General features: G+C 42.0%; 1 non-coding gene and 2 pseudogenes across 1 annotated transcript; all 3 read left to right on the top strand.

The window, feature by feature from the left end:
* The first annotated feature begins 3241 nt into the window (after nt 1-3241).
* On the top strand, nt 3242-5031 carry LOC145796484 (18S ribosomal RNA; annotated as a pseudogene).
* A 233-nt stretch (nt 5032-5264) lies between these two features.
* On the top strand, nt 5265-5420 carry LOC145796487 (5.8S ribosomal RNA). Its single transcript, XR_014336954.1, has one exon. It is a non-coding gene; the product is annotated as a 5.8S ribosomal RNA (ribosomal RNA).
* A 241-nt stretch (nt 5421-5661) lies between these two features.
* LOC114255871 (25S ribosomal RNA) lies at nt 5662-7519 on the top strand (annotated as a pseudogene).
* Nucleotides 7520-20772: the final 13253 nt, after the last annotated feature.

Below are 20772 nucleotides of genomic sequence, written 5' to 3' on the forward strand. Positions count from 1 at the left end.
GCAACACATGTCGCAGCATAGGCTGTAGTTAGGCAGCAGCGCAAGTCGTAGCTAAGGCAACCGTCAAGGCAATAGCCAATGCAGCATAGCCAAGGTAGCGACACAGACAGCAGCGCAAGCTGCATCCAAGGCAGCATAGCTAGGGCTGCAACGACGGTAGTAGCGCATGCCGCAAACCTGGTCGCCGCCCAGGCTGTAGCCAAGGCAACAACATTGACCGTAGCCCAGGTTGCTGCCAAGGCCGCGACGCAGGCCGTATCCCCGGTCGCCTCACATCGAGTCGCGAAAACTTTTCGAGGTATGCCCCTCTTATCCAAATGCAAATTATTTCATGTCACATTGCACTGGTTGTTTTGTATCACTTATTGAGTCTTTTAGCACTTTGTCCAACAACGTGCTGTACTTCGTAAATTTTTAACACTTGTTTTGAAGATGATTGTTTTATATTCTTACCTAAAGCATGCCATATATAATTAATAATGCACTAGTATTATTTTTGAATGTCATTTCCTATTTTTTTGCTATTTTTCTTAAATTGTTTCAATATTTATTTATTTTCAAAAATTAAAATAAAATAAATAAAAATTAAAAGAAAAATGTTAAAATTACTATAATTACAAGTGCCTCATCCTTTAATTATTGAATTCATTTCTACAATTTTTTCACTATTTTCACTAATTTTCATTATTTTTTAAATATTAAAATAGAAATAAATGAAAATAAAATATTTCGGTGGCCAATTTTTTTTTAAATTTTTTTTTATGGTGTCTTTATTTATTTTCTTTAAGTTATGATTGAAAATTCATAACGAAAAATGTTACTTTTAAAAAAAAAAACTCATTATGACTCCTCGAGCATAGGTGCTATTTCCTCCTGCTAGATGGAAAAAGGTTTAACAAGCTACTATAAGGGGGGGCACCTTTCTTAAGGTTGGCCAGTATGGCCATGCCATAGGCCACGCCTATGCCAGGGTGCGCGCTTAGCTTATGCCATTACTTGGCTTATGGCATTGAAATTCCATAGCCAAGCATGGGATGCGTCAAGTGGCGGCCTGCGGTGGTGGCGGTGGCACGATGGCCTTGGCCAGCAACACTGCATGGCTTGTGCGCTGCATTGGCCGTGGCTTGGTCGGTATGCCAGCTTGGTGTGCACGCATTTAAGTTCGTGCCCTTGATGTTGCAGCATGGCATGCTCGCGGTTTGGTCGACTTGGCAGCAAGGCATGCCCGCGACCTAGGCAACATGGCATGCCATGGCCTAGGCAGCATGCCAGCCTAGTTTACACGCGGCCTAACCAACCTGGCTGCCTGGCCTGCACGCCACCTTGGCAACATGGCGTGCCTGCGGCCTAGGCAGCATGACAGCTTGGCCTACGCACGGCCTTGGTAGCATGTCAAGCTCGCGACCTTGGCAGCATGCCAGCCTAGCCTATGCGCATCTTTGGTAGCTTGGCCTGGGCCGGCTTGGGCAGCATGGAATGCCCACGGCCTAGCCAGCATGGCTGCCTGGCCTGCACGCAACGTTAGCAACATATCAAGCGCACAGCCTTGGCTGCATAGCAACGTGCCATGCCCGTGGCCTAGCTAGCATGGTTGCTTGGTCTGCACGCGGCTTTAGTAGCTTGGCATGCCTATGGCCTAGGCAGCTTGGCTTGCACGCAGCCATGGCGGCATGTCAAGCCTTTGGCCTAGGCAACATGGCATGCCTGCGGCCTAGGCAACTTGTTTGTCTGGCATACGTGCGACCTTGGCAGCATGGCGTGCGCCCGTCCAGGGCGGCATGGAAGCATCGCATGTGCGTGGCCTTGGCTTTATATCATACTCACGGCCCTGGCAGCCTAGCCTACTTGCGGCCTTGTCAGTATGCCTGTCTAGCCTGCAGGCCGCCTTGGTAGCCTAGCTTTTCTTGCTCCTTTCGAAAAGTATGTCCCTCGGGTAATTGCCATTAGGTTGGTTTTGACTTTTGTCTACAAGTTGCCTATCCTTCCCTTGCGGAAGTTTCCTTGTGAAAAACATGTCCCTCGGGTAATTGCCATTAGGTTGGCTTTGACTTACACACAAGTTGCCACTGCTTTCCTAATGGAAGCCTGTTGCGAAAATTATGTCCCTCAGAAGTCGTTTGTTGCCTTTGTTATTTGTCTTTGAGCTAACCAATGCTTGCTCGGCTTCTCTAAATGTTTTTGCACGTTCGTCAGGCTTCTTAGTCCTTCGTGGTGTGATTAGTTTTGGGGCTGGTGCATAGTGTACGTCATGGCGCATGAGTTGTGATTGGTTTGTGCGAGTTGGATGGATCCCTGCCTGTGTAGGGAACTCCATTGGTGCATTCCTCTTCATCATCAGTGGGATTCTTACAAGTTGCCTGCGCTTTCCTAGTGGAAGCTCCTTGCGAAAAGTTATGTCCCTCGGTTAATTGCCATTAGGTTGGCTTTGACTTGCCGACAAGTTGCCTGCGCTTTCCTAGTGGAAGCTTCTTGTGAAAAGTTATATCCCTCGGGTAATTGCTATTAGGTTGGCTTTGACTTACCTACAAGTTACATGCGCTTCCCTAGTAGAAGCTGCCTTGCGAAAAGCATGTCCCTCAGGTAATTGCCATTCGGTTGGCTATGACTTATGAACGAGTTGTTTGTACTTTCCCAGTGGAAGCTTGTTGCAAAAAGTTTGTCCCTCGGAAGTTGCCTGTGGCCTTTGTTATTTGCAGTCACGCTAACTGGTGCATAGTCGGCTCTCTAAATGTTTTCGCACATTCGTCGGGCTTTTTAGTCCTTTGGGGTGTGATTCGTTTTGGGGGGCTAGTTCATAGTGTACGTCGTGGTGTGTGAGTTATGATTGGTTTGTATGGGTTGGATGGATCCCTGCTTGTGTAGTAAACTTCTCTGGTGCATTCTTCTTCATTCGTGCTTGAAGGAAAAATTTTGCCTTCTGCCTTATGTGGGTTCCTGCGTTTCTTACCTAACGAAAAGGAATTCGGTACGAATTGTGTGCCTATATTTGTCTTGCCACCTCATGGCACTGGGTGAACCCCAAAGTATCTCTTGTGTTCCATGCTATCCTCTCGTTGCTGTGTCAGTAGCATGGCCCGCGGGCAGTTATACTCGTGCTCTCGGATTCAGAGCCTTGTACGAATACACGTGGTCTTCGACCTTCGTTTCCTTGCCAAGCATTCGTTGCTCGTTGCAGGCTACGACCATGCCTGCCTCTGACCATGCAGGGCTTATGCAGTGCCAGCATCATAAAAAGGAATGCTACATGGTTGATCCTGCCAGTAGTCATATGCTTGTCTCAAAGATTAAGCCATGCATGTGTAAGTATGAACTAATTTAGACTGTGAAACTACAAATCGCTCATTAAATCAGTTATAGTTTGTTTGATGGTATTTGCTACTCAGATAACCGTAGTAATTCTAGAGCTAATACGTGCAACAAACCCCGACTTCTGGAAGTGATGCATTTATTAGATAAAAGGTCGACGTGGGTAATGATTTATGATAACTCGACGGATCGCACGACTTTTGTGTCAGCGACGCATCATTCAAATTTCTCCCCTATCAACTTTCAATGGTAGGATAGTGGCCTACTACGGTGGTGACAAGTGATGGAGAATTAGGGTTCGATTCCGAAGAGGGAGCTTGAGAAACAGCTACCACATCCAAGGAAGGCAGCAGACGTGCAAATTTCCCAATCCTAACATGGGGAGGTAGTGACAATAAATAACAATACTGGGCTCTTTAAGTCTGGTAATTGGAATGAGTACAATCTAAATCCCTTAACGAGGATCCATCATAGGGCAAGTCTAGTGCCAGCAGCCGCGGTAATTCCAGCTCCAATAGCGTATATTTAAGTTGTTGTAGTTAAAAACTCGTAGTTAGATTTTGGGTTGGGTCGACCAGTCCGCCTCAGATGTGCACCGGTCGTCTTGTCCCTTCTACTAGCGATGCACTCTTGGTCTTAATTGGCTGGGTCGTGCCTCCGGTGTTGTTAGTTTGAAGAAATTAGAGTGCTCAATGCAAGCCTACGCCCTGGATACATTAGCATGTGATAACATCATAGGATTTCGATCCTATTACGTTGGCCTTCGGGATCAGAGCAATGATTAACAAGAACAGTCGGGGGCATTCGTATTTCATAGTCAGAGGTGAAATTCTTGGATTTATTAAAGATGAACAACTGTGAAAGCATTTGCCAAGGATGTTTCATTAATCAAGAATGAAAGTTGGGGGCTCAAAAATGATCAGATACCGTTCTAGTCACAACCATAAACGATGCCAACCAGGGATCAGCGGATGTTACTTTTAGGACTTCGCTGGCACCTTATAAGAAATCAAAGTTTTTTGGTTCTGGGGAAGTAATGTCGCAAGGTTAAAACTTAAAGGAATTGATGGTAGGGCACCACTTGGAGTGGAGCCTGCGACTTAATTTGACTCAACACGGGAAAACTTACCAGGTCCAGACATAGTAAGGACTAACAGACTGAAAGCTCTTTCTTGATTCTATGGGTGGTGGTGCATGGCCGTTCTTAGTTGGTGGAGCGATTTGTTTGGTTAATTCCATTAACGAACGAGACCTTAGCCTCTTAACTAGCTATGTGGAGGTGACCCTCCATAATTAGCTTCTTAGAGGGACTATGGCCCTTTAGGCCATGGAAGTTTTAGGCAATAAGAAGTCTGTGATGCCCTTAGAAGTTCTGGGTCGCACGCGCGCTACACTGATACATTCAACGAGTCTATAGCCTTGGCCAACAGGCCCGGGTAATCTTTGAAATTTCATTGTGATGGGGATAGTTCATTTCAATTGTTGGTCTTCAAATAGGAATTCCTAGTAAGCACGAGTAATCAGCTCGCGCTGACTGTGTCCCTGTCCTTTGTATACATCGCCTGTCGCTCCTACTAATTGAATGGTCTAGTGAAGTGTTTGGATCGCAGCGACGTGGGCGGTTAGCTGCTGGCAATGTCGTGAAAAGTCCACCAAACCTTGCCATTTAGAGAAAGGAGAACTTGTAACAAGGTTTTTGTCAGTGAACCTGCGGAAGGATCATTGTCGATGCCCCTGCATAGCAGAATGACCCGCGAACTTGTCATATTATCGCTGGGGAAGCAGGAGGAGGGCCGTCGGCTCCCTTCTACTGCCCCTCATTGGGAGTGCTCCTGGTGCCCCTCTGGGAGTGGCAGGTGCCATTTCTCGGCCAAACAACAAACCCCTATGCGAATCGCACCAAGAAACTTGAACAAAGAGAGAAAGCTCATGTGCTGCATCTGACAAAAAACTAAAACGACTCTCGGCAATGGATATCTTGGCTCTCGCATCATTGAAGAACTCAGCGAAATGGGATACTTGGTGTGAATTACAGAATCCCATGAACCATTGAGTCTTTGAACGCAAGTTGTGCCCGAAGCCATTAGGTTGAGGACACATCTACTTGGGCGTCTCACGTTGTGTCGCCCGTACCCCTTTCCCTTGAAGGGAAGGGTTGCAGGCGGATGTTGGCCCCCCTGCGTGTGATCAGCCTAAAAGTGAGTCCCCCGTGATAGATGACGCGTCACGACGAGTGGTGGTTGACAAACTATTGAGTTGCCTTGCGCGCGTCCAAGTCGTCGCGAGAGGTCTATTGTGACCCTATAGCGTTGCTACCAAGGCGCTCCGATTGTGACCCCAGGTTAGACAGGATTACCCACTGAGTTTATGCATATCAATAAGCAGAGGAAAAGAAACTTACAAGGATTTCCCTAGTAACAGCGAGCGAACTAGGAAGTGCCCAGCTTGAAAATCGAGCAACTCTGTTTTTCGAATTGTAGTCTAGAGAAGCGTCCTCAGTGGCAGACCAGGCCCAAGTCCCCTAGAAAGGGGTGCCGGAGAGGGTGAGAGCCCCGTCGTGCTCGGACCCTGTCGTACCACGAGGCGCTGTCTGTGAGTCGGGTTGTTAGGGAATGCAGCCCTAATTGGGCGGTAAATTCTGTCCATGTCTAATACGGGCGAGAGACCGATAACAAACAAGTATTGCAAGGGAAAGATGAAAAGGACTTTGAAAAGAGAGTCAGCGAGTGCTTGAAATTGTCGAGAGGGAAACGGATGGGGGCTGGCGATGCACCTTGGTTGGATGTGGAAATGCAACTAGCCAGTCCACTGATCGACTTCAGGCATGGACAGGTGTGGATTGTAGCGGAGGTCAAAGCCCAGGCAGTCAAAAAGCCCGTGGAGACGCTTTCACCTTGATCATGGCTGACAGGGCATGCCCTCGGGCGTGCTTTGGCATCTGTACGCTCCCGGCACTGGCCTGTGAGCTCCCTATTCGGATCGTCTTGAAACACGAACCAAAGAGTCTGTCATGTGTGCCAGTCAACGGGTAAGTAAACTCGTCAGGCACAAGGAAGTTGATTGACGGGATCCCCTCGCGAGTTGCACCGTTGACTGACCTTGATCTTCTGAGAAGGGTTCGAGTGTGAGCATTCCTGTCGGGACCCGAAAGATGGTGGACTATGCCTAAGCGAGGCGAAGCCAGAGGAAACTCTAGTGGAGGCCAGCAGTGATACTGACGTGCAAATCATTCGTCTGTCTTGGGTATAGGGGAGAAAGACTAATCAAACCGTTTAGTAGCTGGTTCCCTCTAAAATTTTCCTCAGGATAGCTGCAGCCTGGGCACGAGTTCTATCAGGTAAAGCCAATGATTAGAGGCATTGGGGGCGCAACGCCCTTGACCTATTCTTAAACTTTAAATAGGTAGGACGGTGCAGCTGCTCCGTTGAGTCTTGCCACAGAATTGAGAGATCCAAGTGGGCCATTTTTGGTAAGCAGAACTAGAGATGCCCAATGAACCGAAAGCTGGGCTACGGTGGCCAACTACGCGCTAACCTAGAACACACAAAGGGTGTTGGTCGATTAAGACAGTAGGACGGCGGTCATGGAAGTTGAAATCTGCTAAGGAGTGTGTAACAACTCACCGGTTGAATCAACTGGCCCCAAAAATAGATGGTGTTTAAGCGCACGACCTATACCAGGCCGTCGGGGCAAGTGCTAGGCCCCGATGAGTAAGAGGGCACAATGGTTGCTGCGAAACCTTGGGCGTGAGCCCTAGCAGAGCAGCCGTTAGTGTGGATCTTAGTGTAGTAGCAAATATTCAAATGAGAACTTTGAAGGCCAAAGAGGGGAAAGGTTCCATGTGAACGGCTCTTACACATTGGTTAGTTGATCCTAAGAGTCGGGAGAAGCCCGACAGAGAGCGTGTTCAATGCGTGCTTCGAAAAGAAATCGGGTTAAAATTCTGAAACGAGGACGTGGCAACTGATGGCAACATTAGGGAGTCCGGAGACGTCAATGGGGGCCTCGAGAAGAGTTATCTTTTCTGTTTAACACTCTGCCCACCCTGGAAACGGCCCAGCCGGAGGTACGGTCTAGCAGCTGGAAGGGCACTGCACGTTACGTGGTGTCCGGTACGCCTCGGCGAGCTTTGAAAATCCAGAGGACCAAGTGCCTCCCACTCCCAATCGTACTCATAACCGCGTCAGGCCTCCAAGGTGAATAGCCTCTGGTCGATGGAACAATGTAGGCAAGGGAAGTCGGCAAAATGGATCCGTAACTTAGGGAAAAGGATTGGCTCTGAAGGCTAGGCACGGGGGTCCCAGTCCCAAACTTGTCGGCTGTCAGCGGACTGCTCTCGCTGCTCTCACGACAAGAGTGGGTCGCTGTGTGCCTGTTAGGGACGGGCTAGGAACGGTTCCTCATGGGGCCTTCCCCGAGCAGCGAATAGTCAACTCTGAACTGGTATGGACAAGGGAAATCCTATTGTTTAATTAAAAAAAAGCATTGCGATGTTCCCTGGAGATGCTCACACAATGTGATTTCTACCCAGTGCTCTGAATGTTAAAGTTAAGAAATTTAACCATGCACGGGTAAACGGTGGGAGTAACTGTGACTCTCTTAAGGTAGCTAAATGCCTTGTCATCTAATTAGTGACGTGCATGAATGGATTAACTAGATTCGCTCTATCAATGTTTACTATCCAGCAAAACCATAGCCAAGGGAATGGGCTTGGTAGAATTAGCAGGAAAAGAAGACCCTGTTGAACTTGACTCTAGTTCGACTTTGTGAAATGACTTGAGAGGTGTAGGATAAGTGGGAGCCGGAAATGGCAAAAGTGAAATACTACAACTTTTAATGTTATTTTACTTATTCCGTGAATCGAAGGCGGGGCGCTGCCCCTCTTTTTGTCTCAAATTTGGCAATCTGATCAGAAACGTCATTTTCGCGACACTTCTGGGACGAGATCGGAATTGTCTCAAATTTGGTAATGTGATTGAAAACGGCATTTTAGCGACACTTTTGGGACGCGATCGAAATTGTCTCAAATTTGGCAGTCTAATCAGAAATGGCATTTTGGCTACACGTTTGGAGGTGCTCAGAATTGTCTTAAATTTAGCAGTTTGATAGGAAACGGCATTTTGCAAACACTTTTGGGACGAGCTCTAAATTGTCTCAAATTTTGTAAAGTTATCTAGATCGGCATTTTTGCAACATTTTTGGGACCAGCTTGAAGTTGTCTCAAATTTTGCAGTCAGATCGGAAACAACATTTTAGAGACAATTTTGGGACGAGTTTAGAATTGTCTAAAAATTGGCAACCTAATCAGCAACATCTTTTCGATGACACTTTTGCAATGACTTCTGAACTGTCTCAAATTTGGAAGTCTGATCAAAAATGGCGTTTTTGCGACACTTTTGGAACGAGCTCAGAATTCTCTATAGTTTGGTAGTCTGATCTGAAATGACATTTTGGCAACACTTTTAGGACGAGCGCGGAATTGTCTCAAATTTGGTAGTCTGATCGAAACGACATTTTAGTGACACTTTTGGAACGAGATCAGAATTGTCTCAAATTTGGCATTCATATCGGAAACAGCATTGTAGCGACACGTTTGGGTCGTGCTCAAAATTGTCTCAAATTTTGCAGTCTGACCTGAAACGGCATTTTGGCGACACCTTTGGGACCAGCTCGAAGTTGTCTCAAATTTGGTAGTCCGATCCAAAATGGCATTTTCGCGACACTTTTCTGACCATCTCAGAATTGTTACAAATTTAGCAGTCTGATAAAAAATGGCATTTTAGCGACACTTTTGAGACGAGCTGGGAATTGTCTTAAACTAGCAGTCTGATCAAAAGTGGAGTTTTGGCGACACTTTTGGAACGAGCTCAGACTTTCTAAAATTTGGAAGTCTAAATTTTCTAAAATTTAGGCACACATTTGGGACTAGCTCAGAGTTGTATCAAATTTGGCAGTGTCAGCAGCAACAGCGTTTTGGAGACACTTTTTGGACGAGTTTAGAATTGTCTCCAAGTTTGTAGTCTGATCTGAAATGGTATTTTTGCAACACCTTTGTGACGAGCTCAGAATTGCCTCAAATTTGGCAGTCTAATCTGAAACAGCATTTTGGTGACATGTTTGGGACGAGCTCAGAATTGTCTCAAATTCAACGGTCTGATCGAAAACGGCAATTTGGCGACACTTTTGGGACGAGCTTGGAATTGACTCAAACTTGGCAGTTTGATCTGAAACGACATTTTCGAGACACTTATGGGACGAGCTCGGAATTGTCTCAAATTTGGCAGTCCGATCGGAAATGGCATTTTGGTGGCACATTTGGGAGGAGCTCAGAATTGACTGAAATTTGGCAATCTAATTAGAAACAACATTTTGGAGACACTGTTGAGACAAGCTCAGAATTTTCTCAAATTTAGTAGTCTTATCTAAAACGACGTTTTCGCAACACCTGTGGGACTAACTCAAAATTTTCTCAAATTTGGCAGTCTGATCTTAAATGTCATTTTCACGACACTTCTAGGATGAGATCGAAATTATATCAAATCAGGTAGTCTGATTGAAAACAGCATTCTAGCGACACTTTTGGGATAAGATCAGAATTCTCTCAAATTTGGCAGTCTAATTGGAAACGACATTTTCACGACAATTTTAGGACGAGCTCGGAATTGTCTCAAATCTGGAAGTCTGATATGAAACAGTGTTTTCACAACACTTTTGGGACCACGCAGAATTGTCACAAATTTAGCAGTTTGATCGAAAATGACGTTTTAGTGACACATTTCAAACAAGCTTGGAATTGTCTCAAATCTGGCTGTCTAATAAAAAATGGCGTTTTAGTGAAACTTTGGAAATAAGCTTTGTCTTAAATTTGAGAGTCTGATCAAAAACAGCATTTTAGCGACACTTTTGGGACAAGCTACAAATTGTCTCAAATTTGGCGGTCAAGACAAATATGGCATTTTCAAATTTGGCAGTCCATTTTGAAACGACATTTTTGCGACACTTTTGGGGCGAGCTAGGAATTGTCCCAAATTTGGCAGTCTGAGCGGAAACATTGTTCTGGAGACACTTTCGGGACCAGTTCGAAATTGTTTCAAATTTTGTAGACTGATCAAAAATGGCATTTTCACGACACTTTTGGGACGAGCTCGAAATTGTCTCAAATTTGGAAGTCTGATAAAAAATAGCATTTTAGCGACACTTTTGGGACGGGCTCAGAATTGTCTCAAATTTGGCCCTTCATTATGAAACGGAGTTTTAGTGACACTTTAAGGGCGAGCTCGAAATTGTCTCTAATTTGGCAGTTTGATCGGAAACGACATTATAGCGACACTTTTTGAACGAGATGAGAATTGTCTAAAATTTGGCAGTCTGAGCGAAAATATCATTTTCGAGACACTTTTGGGATGAGCTCCAAATTTTTTCAAATTTGGCAGTCCGTTTTGAAATGGCATTTTAGTGACACTTTTGGGACGAGCTAGGAAATGTCTCAAATTTGGCAGTCAGAGCGAAAACTGCGTTTTAGAGACACTTTCGGGACAAGTTCGGAATTATCTCAAATTTTGAAGTCTGATTGGAAACGGCGTTTTCGCGACACTTTTGGGACGAGCTCGGAATTGTCCCAAATTTGGAAGTCTGATCGGAAATGGAATTTTAGCGAAACTTTTGGGATGAGATCAGAATTGTCTCAAATCTGGTAGTCTGCTCGAAAATGATGTTTTGGCAACACTTTTGGGACGAACTCGAAATTGTCTCAAATTTGGCAATCTGATCAGAAAGGTTGTTTTAGCCACAATTTTGGAATGAGCTCAACACTTTTGGAATGAGCTCAGAATTGTCTCGAATTTTGTAATCTGAAAGGAAACGGCGTTTTCGAGACACATTTGGGACCAGACCGAAATTGTCTCAATTTGGCAGTCTGATCGAAAAAGGCATTTTGGTTACACTTTTGGTAGGAGCTCGGAATTATCTCAAATTTCATAGTCTTATTGAAAACGATGTTTTGGCGACACTTTTGGGGCGAGCTCGGATCTGTCTCGAATTTGACAATCTAATCAGAAAGGGCATTTTGCCAACAGTTTTGGAATGAGGTCGGAATTGTCTCAAATTTTGTAGTCTGAGCGAAATGGCGTTTTTGTGACACCTTTGGGACCAGCTTGAAATTGTCTCAAATTATGCAGTCTGATTGAAAATGGCATTTTGGCGACACCTTTGGAACGAGGTGTTCGCCAGATTCTCAGTGATCAGCACTTGGATTTCTTCAAGGTTCTGTTCACACCGTGCTAACTGCTCTGATATGTATGGTTGTGTATAACGGTCGGGACGAAGGCTAAGATAATATCTTTTTCGATCAAGCCAGAATTGTTGTGCTGATAATGCTAGTTCTAAGAGATTAACAGAGGGCATACATATTAAACACGAATAGCAAACTTTTATTGAGGAAGTAAAATATTTTACAAGAGGGGGTTTGGAGAGAGATTACAAGAGAAGAGATAATAAAACAAAGGAAAAACTAGAATTTTTCGTAATGCCTCAACAAGGGTGAAGGCCATCCCTTAAATAGAAAAAAGAAGATAAGCTACAATTATTACATAAGGACAGGTGGAGATCTTCTATTGCACCGACAGATTACACCTATCTTCTTATCTTCAAGGATATCGGAAGAGGGGAACAAGCTTTATCCCTGATACTGATGGAGCATCTGCTTTCTGGAAAGCTGTTTGTCCTGTTGTGCCGACGCTCTAAAGCTCGGGGCCCTTACCTTTGCTTTGCTTATCTTGGGTCATTTTTTCTGCAACTGCAGCTGTAAAGGAATCCCAAAAGTCACCAAGAGTGGGTTCCACTTCATCTTCGGATTGAGACTCTCCTGCTAACACGTGGTCGGTTGGATCGGCCTCTGATTCAGATTGGGTATGACTGGTGCCTGACTTCATGGATACGTCATCCTCAGGAGTAACTGATTGAAGGAATTGTTCCTTAAGATAATCCATGCTTTTCAGAATTATCTCATTTTCTGAAAGATTAGGATATCGCTGTTTGAACTCTTTTTGCATTTGAACAAAAGGGTTAGATACTGGAGAAGAAGATGGTGCTGGTAATGCTGGTTGTTTGACGGATTCCCAGCAAGCCTTGGTATGCTGTTGAATTTTTGGAAGGAGATCCTTAAGATCCATTTTATCCCACCATTTGATAAAATAAATTCTTTTTAAACGGGGGATCTTATTCTGATAATCACATGCAAAGTCCCATTTCCAAATCCATGGAATGCTGAAGCGGATAGAGAAATGGACAATAGCTTTTCTGATGGAAAGTTCTCTGTTTTTATTTAAATATGAATAGGCACGAGAATAGGCAACATGCCATTCATCAAATTCTGTTCGAACTGAGTCTGGTAAAATGTCAAGGGAAAGTCCGAACTTATCCCACCAAACGAGGAACCAAGAAGGGACATCGTTTTTAAGAACATCGGACGTAATACGGATAAACCAAGAATGATTCTTGATGGGGTTCTGATAGTAGAATACCTGAGTAAAGGCATCAATATAGTCCCAGTAAGAGTATTTGGTCTGTTTGTTCCGTAGATCAATATCACGGGTAGTATGCGGATGGATGCCCCAGGTAGAAATGGGCATAATATTACGGATTACCATTTTACTGAATTGGATAGGACTGGCAGTCTTGTTGGCATCATGCAAAGTATGCTTGATTTCAACAGCTCCAGTTTCAACGAGTATCTGTTCGTAAATATACCTGTATTGATCAAAATGAGGGGGTGACTATTGGGTGGTGAGATAACGGCGTTTAATCTCCCACGGATCGGTCATCCACTGTTCATCTGATGGTTCAATCCAGAGGACTGTTTCATCAGAAAGACTGTTAGGAGTGTACGGATCTTCCGGCCTTAGGAGAACATCCTTTGCCGTTGGATTACTGGTTTGACCTCCTCGAGAGAGGGGTGGATATTCGGATGGATCATAGCGAGGATAAGAACCCCAGCCACGACCTCGACCTCTTTGGCCTCTACTGGTCATTTGCTGATTTCTGCAAATATTCACGGGTCAAAAAGTCAGGCAGAGAGTTAGTTTCTCCTTTAATATATTCAATATCAAAATCAAAATTGGATAAATAACCCTGCCAGCTTACGAATATCTGTTTAGAAACAAGATTTTTAACATCCTGTTTAAATATCTGTCGAGCAGCAGAGCAATCAACTCTGATGATAAAATGCTGGTTTAATAAGTCATCCTGGAATTTCATAACACATTTTACAATGGCTAAACATTCCTGTTTAATGGTCGGATAGTTTAAAGCAGCTTGATTCCAATGCCCAGAATGAAAACGTAAAAGTTCTTCTTTCTGAGTTTTGGGATTAAACTATTTCAAAATACCACCAAATCCTTCATTGGAAGCATCGGTTTCAACAATTTTCTTCCATTCAGGATTAGGTAAATTTAAACAAGGTAACTGTTGGACTTTAGCTTTTATTTTTTGCACAGCTAAAGTATGTTCTGGAGACCATGGGGGTGGATTCTTTTTTAACCTGGTATACAAGATGTTAGCATCTGCAGATAAGTTCTGGTAATAGTCACGAATATAATTAAGACTACCTAAAAATCTCTGTAATTGAGTTTTGTCTTTAATTTCATCTGGAAATTTAGAGGCAAACTCCATACTGTGGTTAATAGGAATAATACTACCATTAGAAATATTATGTCCCAAATATCTGATGGTGGTTTGAAATAACTGCATTTTTGGGGCAGATAAAACTAAACCATTTCGGATAATAACATGCCTAAAAATATTAAGATGTTTTACATGCTGGTCAATTGATGAGAAAAAAATTAAAACATCATCAATATAAGAAAGAGTAAATTCTGTAAATGGATTAAAAATATCATTCATAATATGCTGAAATTCTGAAGGGGCATTTTTCAAGCCAAAAGGCATAACATTCCATTCATAATGTCCAAAAGGTACTGTAAAAGCTGTTTTGTAGCGATCCTGTTCAGCAATTTCAACTTGCCAATATCCTGATTTTAAATCAAATTTGGAAAAAATTATGGCATCCTCGAGACGGTCTAAAAGATCCTTTTTGTTTGGAATAGGATATCGAATCCATTTCAATTTATCATTTAACGGTTTATAGTTAATTACAAGGTGGGGAACACCTCGTTCTAACTCTGCATTTTTATTGACATAAAAAGCGGTACAACTCCACGGGGAGTGACTAGGACGGATAAGTTTCTTCATAAGAAGATCTTGAATTTCCGTTTTACACATTTCCATATATTCCTTTTTCATTTGACTAGGGCGAGCTCTAGTTGGAATATATTTTTCATCAAAATCTGGTTCATATGGTAATGTTACAATATACTTTTTACGATTCCAAAAAGCATTCGGAACAGTACCACAGACTTCTGATTGAAATTCTTTTTCAATTAATTTAATTTTCTGTTGAAAAGTAGATTGATTAAGCCTTTGTTCTGTTGTTAAAAAAGAGACTTCTTTTTGAATCAAATTTATCTGATTTTGTTTGACAGAAATTAAATCACGAATCTGATCTAATTCTTTAGTATACGGTTGAGTGATAAATTCAAAATTAACTGGTTTTCCTTGTATTTGGGAATAAATACCTGTTGAATCAATTTTCTGGATAGGCATCAAAAGACAAAGAAAAGGTGTGCCTAAAATAATATTTGTAGCAAGATTTCTGACCAACACAAAAGGTGTGGGAAGACAAAGATCTTGATTACAAATATAAGCTTCTGAAATTTTATACCTAATTTGAAGAGAATTTCCACTTGCACTGGTAAGACTTTGGGTAGTCTTTTCAAAATATCTGGTTGGAACTATACCTTCTTGGATACAGTTCATATCAGCTCCGCTATCAACTAAGGCAATAGCATCCTTAATGATAAAATCCGGTTTAAGCATAAAAGAAATTTTTATGTACCATTTCTGAAAAGTGACTTGATTAACAAGTAATAAATAAGGAGTAGAGGATTCTGTTTCATTCTTGTTAAGATCAAGTGTTTGTTCAGTTTCTTTGTCTTTCTGTTTAGGAATTTGGGTATGCAGATACTTAATATCTTTAATAGCAGCTTCACTAGCGGTTTGCAAGTGTTTTACTTCTGTTTTTAGGACATTGATTTCCATTTTTAAATCCTGGAGAGTAGTGGGCTGTTCGACTACTGATTTAGTCTGAATTCTGTTAATTACTGTTTGAAGATTATAAGAATAATCAGGAATAGGAGGGGTTTCTGTTATTGTTTGTTGGTGTTCATAACACATCTTTAAATATTTTATTTTGATTTCTGGATCCTGGATCTGGTCTGCTAGAGCAAGCATATCCTTTTGAGTGTCTGTTAAAACATTGATACTACTGGGTTCTCCTAGATTTAAACCATTCATTTCTACTATGGATTTCCAGTAATTGATTTCTGATATTTGTTACTGATTAGTACTACAGGGACATGGTTCTTCTGGATTATCTTCATCAGAGGAGGAAGAGTATAACTGGTTAAGCTCATCATCAGAAGGGATTTCATCTTCAGTTGAAATTTCTTCAGCTTCTAAGGCTTGAATTAACTGGTCTCTTATGTCGGGATCAAGGTTTAATTCATTGACCTTGGATTTAACTTTAGATCTACATCTGTTAGCATAATGTCCTGTTTGGCCACATTTATAGCATTTAACTTCTGATTTAGATTTTCCTTTTGATTTACTGGTAGATTTCTTTGGATAAAACTTCTTGGTAGGTTTCGGATGGCTAGTCTTTGGATAAGATTTTTTTTTGTACGGTTTAGAGGATTTTTTATGTACAATTTTTCTGGTTTTGGCTGGGTATTTAATACCGGGCTCATAGGCAAATTGGTCACAGAATTCGCCTAATTCTTTTCTACCTGTTAAATTTTGTTGCTTCATTTGGTACTGGAGTTTGAGGTCATTACACAGAGAAAGACCTTCATCGGTAACAATGGACACCAGTTGTCCATAAGTGTACTGTTCATAAGGAATAGACATCCGGTCATGGCGGTCCCGAAGTTTTTTCCGAACACGTTCGGCAAAGAGGGTAGGAAGGCCATCAATAAATTTGGCTTTCCAATGAGTACTGTTAGCATCAAAGCGTTGGGTAACTTTGAGAAGAAAAACATCCTTTTTCTGAAATTCTGGGATGAGATTAGAATTGTCTCAAATCTGGTAGTCTGCTCGAAAATGATGTTTTGGCAACACTTTTGGGACAAACTCGAAATTGTCTCAAATTTGGCAATCTGATCAGAAAGGTTGTTTTAGCCACAATTTTGGAATGAGCTCAACACTTTTGGAATGAGCTCAGAATTGTCTCGAATTTTGTAATCTGAAAGGAAACGGCGTTTTCGAGACACATTTGGGACCAGACCGAAATTGTCTCAATTTGGCAGTCTGATCGAAAAAGGCATTTTGGTTACACTTTTGGTAGGAGCTCGGAATTATCTCAAATTTCACAGTCTTATTGAAAACGATGTTTTGGCGACACTTTTGGGGCGAGCTCGGATCTGTCTCGAATTTGACAATCTAATCAGAAAGGGCATTTTGCCAACAGTTTTGGAATGAGGTCGGAATTGTCTCAAATTTTGTAGTCTGAGCGAAATGGCGTTTTTGTGACACCTTTGGGACCAGCTTGAAATTGTCTCAAATTATGCAGTCTGATTGAAAATGGCATTTTGGCGACACTTTTGGGACGAGCTTGGAATTGTCTCAAATTTGGGAGTCTAATCGAAAACTGCATTTTAGTGGCACTTTTGGGATGCGCTCGAAATTGTCTCAAATTTTGCAATCCAATCTGGAATGGCATTTTAGTGAAATTTTTATGATGAGCTCAGAATTGTCTCAACTTTAACAGTTTTATCAAAAATGTCGTTATATCGACACTTTTGGTACGAGTTCGAAATTGTCTCAAATTGGGCAGTCTGATCAGCAATGGCATTTTAGCGACGCTTTTCGGACGGGATCAGAATTTTCTGACATTTGATAGACTGATCAGAAGCAATACTTTTACGACCCATTTGGGACGAGCTCAGAATTGTCTCAAATTTGACAATCCGATCAGAATCGGTGTTTTTGCCACAATTTTGGGATGAGCTTAGAATTGTCTCAAATTTGGCGGTCGGATTTGAAACTGCATTTTAGCAACATTGATAGGACGAACTCAGAATTTTTACAAATGTGGTAGTCTGATCGAAAATGGTATTTTAGTGACACTTTTGGGACGAGATCAAAATTGTCTAAAATTTGGTGGTTTAATCACAAATGGCATTTTAGAGACACGTTTGGGATGAGCTCGAGATTGTCTCAAATTTGGCAATCTTATCGTAAATGGCATTTTGGCGACACTTTTGGGAGGTGCTCGGAATTGTCTCCAATTTGGTAGTCTGATATGAAATGGAGTTTTAGTGACACTTTTTGGGACGAGCTTGGAATTGTCTCAAATTTGGCAATTTGATTGAAAACGGCATTTTGGCAACATGTTTGGGACGAGCTCGAAATTGTCTCAAATTTGACAGTCTGATAACAACACTTCAACGACACTTTTGGGACGAGATCGAAATTGTCTCAATTTTGGCAATCAAATCAGAAATTGCATTTTCGCGACACGTTTGGAAGGAGCTCAGAATTGTCTGAAATTTAGCGGTCTGATCAGAAACGCCATTTTGCTGAGACTTTTGGGATGAGCTCTGAATTGTCTCAAATTTTGCAATCTTATCTAAAACGCCATTTATGCGACACTTTTGGAACTAGCTCGAAGTTCTCTCAAATTTGGCATTCTGATTGAAAATGACATTTTGGTGGCACTTTTGGGACGAGTTCAGAATTGTCTGAAAATTAGCAATCTAATCAGAAACGTCGTTGTGGTGACAGTTCTGTCATGAGTTTTGAATTGTCTCAAATACGGAAGTCTGATCATATAGCATTTTGGCGACACTTTTGGAACGAGCTCGGAATTATCACTAATTTGGCAGTCTGATCTGGAATGGCATTTTGGCGACACTTTTGGGGGGGCTCGAAATTGTCTCAAATTTGGCAGTCTCATCTGAAACAGTGTTGTCGTGACACTTTTGGGACAAGCACAGAATTGTCTAATTGGAAACAGCGTTTTCGAGACACTTTCGGGATGAGTTCGGAGTTATATCAAAATTTGTAGTCTGATTAGAAATGGCATTTTCTGAACACTTTTGGGATGAGCTCGAAAGTGTCTCAAATTTGGAAGTCCAATAAAAAATTGCATTTTAGTGACTCTTTTGGGACGAGATTGGAATTGTATCAAATTTGGCAGTCGGATCAAAAACAGCGTTTTCATGACACTTTTGGGACGAGCTTAGAATTGTCTCAAATTTGGTAGTGTGATCGGAAACAATGTTTTGGCAACACTTTTAGGACCAGCTCAGAATTTTCTCAAATTGGATGTCTGATATGAAATGGCATTTTCGCAACACTTCTGGTATGAGATTCGAATTGTCTTAAATTTAGCCGTCATGTTGAAAACAACATTTTATCGACACATTTGGCACTAACTCGGAATTGTCAAAAACTTTGTAGTCTGATAAAAATTGTCTTTTTGACAACACAATTCGGATCAGCTCGGAATTGTCTCAACTCTGGCAGTTTGATAAAAAAAATAGCATTTTGGTGAAACATTTGGAACAAGCTCAGAATTGTCTCCAATTTGGCAGACCAATCGGAAACGGCATTTTTGTGACACATTGGGCACAAGCTCAAAATTGTCTCAAATTCGACAGTTTGAGGGGAAACGTTGTTTTCGTAGCCCTTTTGGGACGAGCTCGAAATTGTCTTAAATTTGGAAGTCTAATCGGAAATTGAATTTTTACCGACACTTTTGGGACGAGCTCGGAATTGTTTCAAATATTGCAGTCTATTCTAAAACAACATTTTAGTGACACTTTTGAGACAGGCTAGAAATTGCCAAAAATTTGGCACTCTCATCTGAAACAACATTTTTTGTGACACTTTTAAGACCAGCTCGAAATTGTCTCAAATTTTCTAGTCTGATCGAAAACGGCATTTTCGCGACACTTTTGGAACGATATTGGAATTGTCACAAACTTGGCAGTTTGATTGAAAACGGCATTTTGGCAACACTTTTGGGATGGGCTCGAAATTGTCTAAAATTTGTCAATCTGATTAGAAAGAACGTTTTTGCGACTCTTTTGGAACAAGCTCGACACTTTGGAACGAGCCCAAAATTGTGTCAAATTTTGCATTCCGAACGGAAACGGCTTTTCTGAGACACTTTTGGGACCAGCTCGAAATGGTACCAAATTTGGCAGTCTAATCGAAAATGGCATTTTGGCAACACTTTTGGGACTAGTTCGAAATTGCCTCTAATTTGGCTGTCAGATCAGAAACAGCGTTTTGACGACAATTTTTGAACGAGCTCGAAATTGTCTAAAATTTTGCATTATGAACAGAAACAGAGTGATGGAGACACTTTTGGGACCAGCTCGAAATTGTCTCAAATTTGACAGTCTAATCGAAAATGGCAATTTCGAGATAGTTTTGGGATGAGCTCAGAATTGTCTCAAATTTGGTAGTCAGATCAGAAACAGTGGTTTGGTGACACTTTCGGAACGATCTCGGAATGGTCTAAAATTTGGCAGTCTAACTAAAACGACATTATGGAGACACTGTTCGAAGGAGTTATGAATTGTCTCAAATTTGTAGTCTAATCAGAAACGACATTGTAGCAACACTCCTTGGAGGGGCTCAGAATTGTCTCAAATTCAGCAGTCTGATCGGAAACGGTGTTTTGGCGTTACTTTTGGGACAAGCTTGGATTGTCTCAAGCATGGCAGTCTGATCTGAAACGGCGTTTTCGCAACACTTTTGAGACATGCTTGGAATTGTCTCAAATTTGGTAGTCTGATCAGAAACGGCATTTTGGCAACACGTTTCAAAGGAGCTCAGAATTGACTCAAATTTGGTAATCAGATCGGAAATGGCATTTTGGGGACACTTTTAAGACAAGCTCGGTATTGTCTCAAATTTGGTAGCCTTATCTGAAACGGCATTTTCGCGACACTTATGGAACCAACTCGAAATTGTCTCAATGTTGGCCGTCTACTCTTAAATGGCATTTTCATCAGGCAACCACATTTGAGACAACATTTTCGCGACACATTTGGGACAAATTATAACTTGTCTCAAATTTGGCAATCTGATCAAAAACGCCATTTGAGTGACATTTTTGGGATGAGTTCAGAATTATCTAATATTTTGGCAGTTTGATCTGAAACGGCATTTTGGTGACACTTTTGGGCCATGTTTGGGACGGGTTCAGAATTATAAATTGTCTTAAATTTTGCTGTCTGAAAGAAAACGGCGTTTTAGAGACACTTTGGGGACCAGCTCGATATTGTCTCAAATTTGACTCTTTTGGAAGGAGTTCAAAATTGTCTCAAATTTGGATATCAG

The sequence above is a fragment of the Camellia sinensis genome, chromosome 7, assembly GCF_055761805.1.
Source record: "Camellia sinensis isolate YWXY chromosome 7, ASM5576180v1, whole genome shotgun sequence".
Lineage (NCBI taxonomy): Eukaryota > Viridiplantae > Streptophyta > Magnoliopsida > Ericales > Theaceae > Camellia > Camellia sinensis.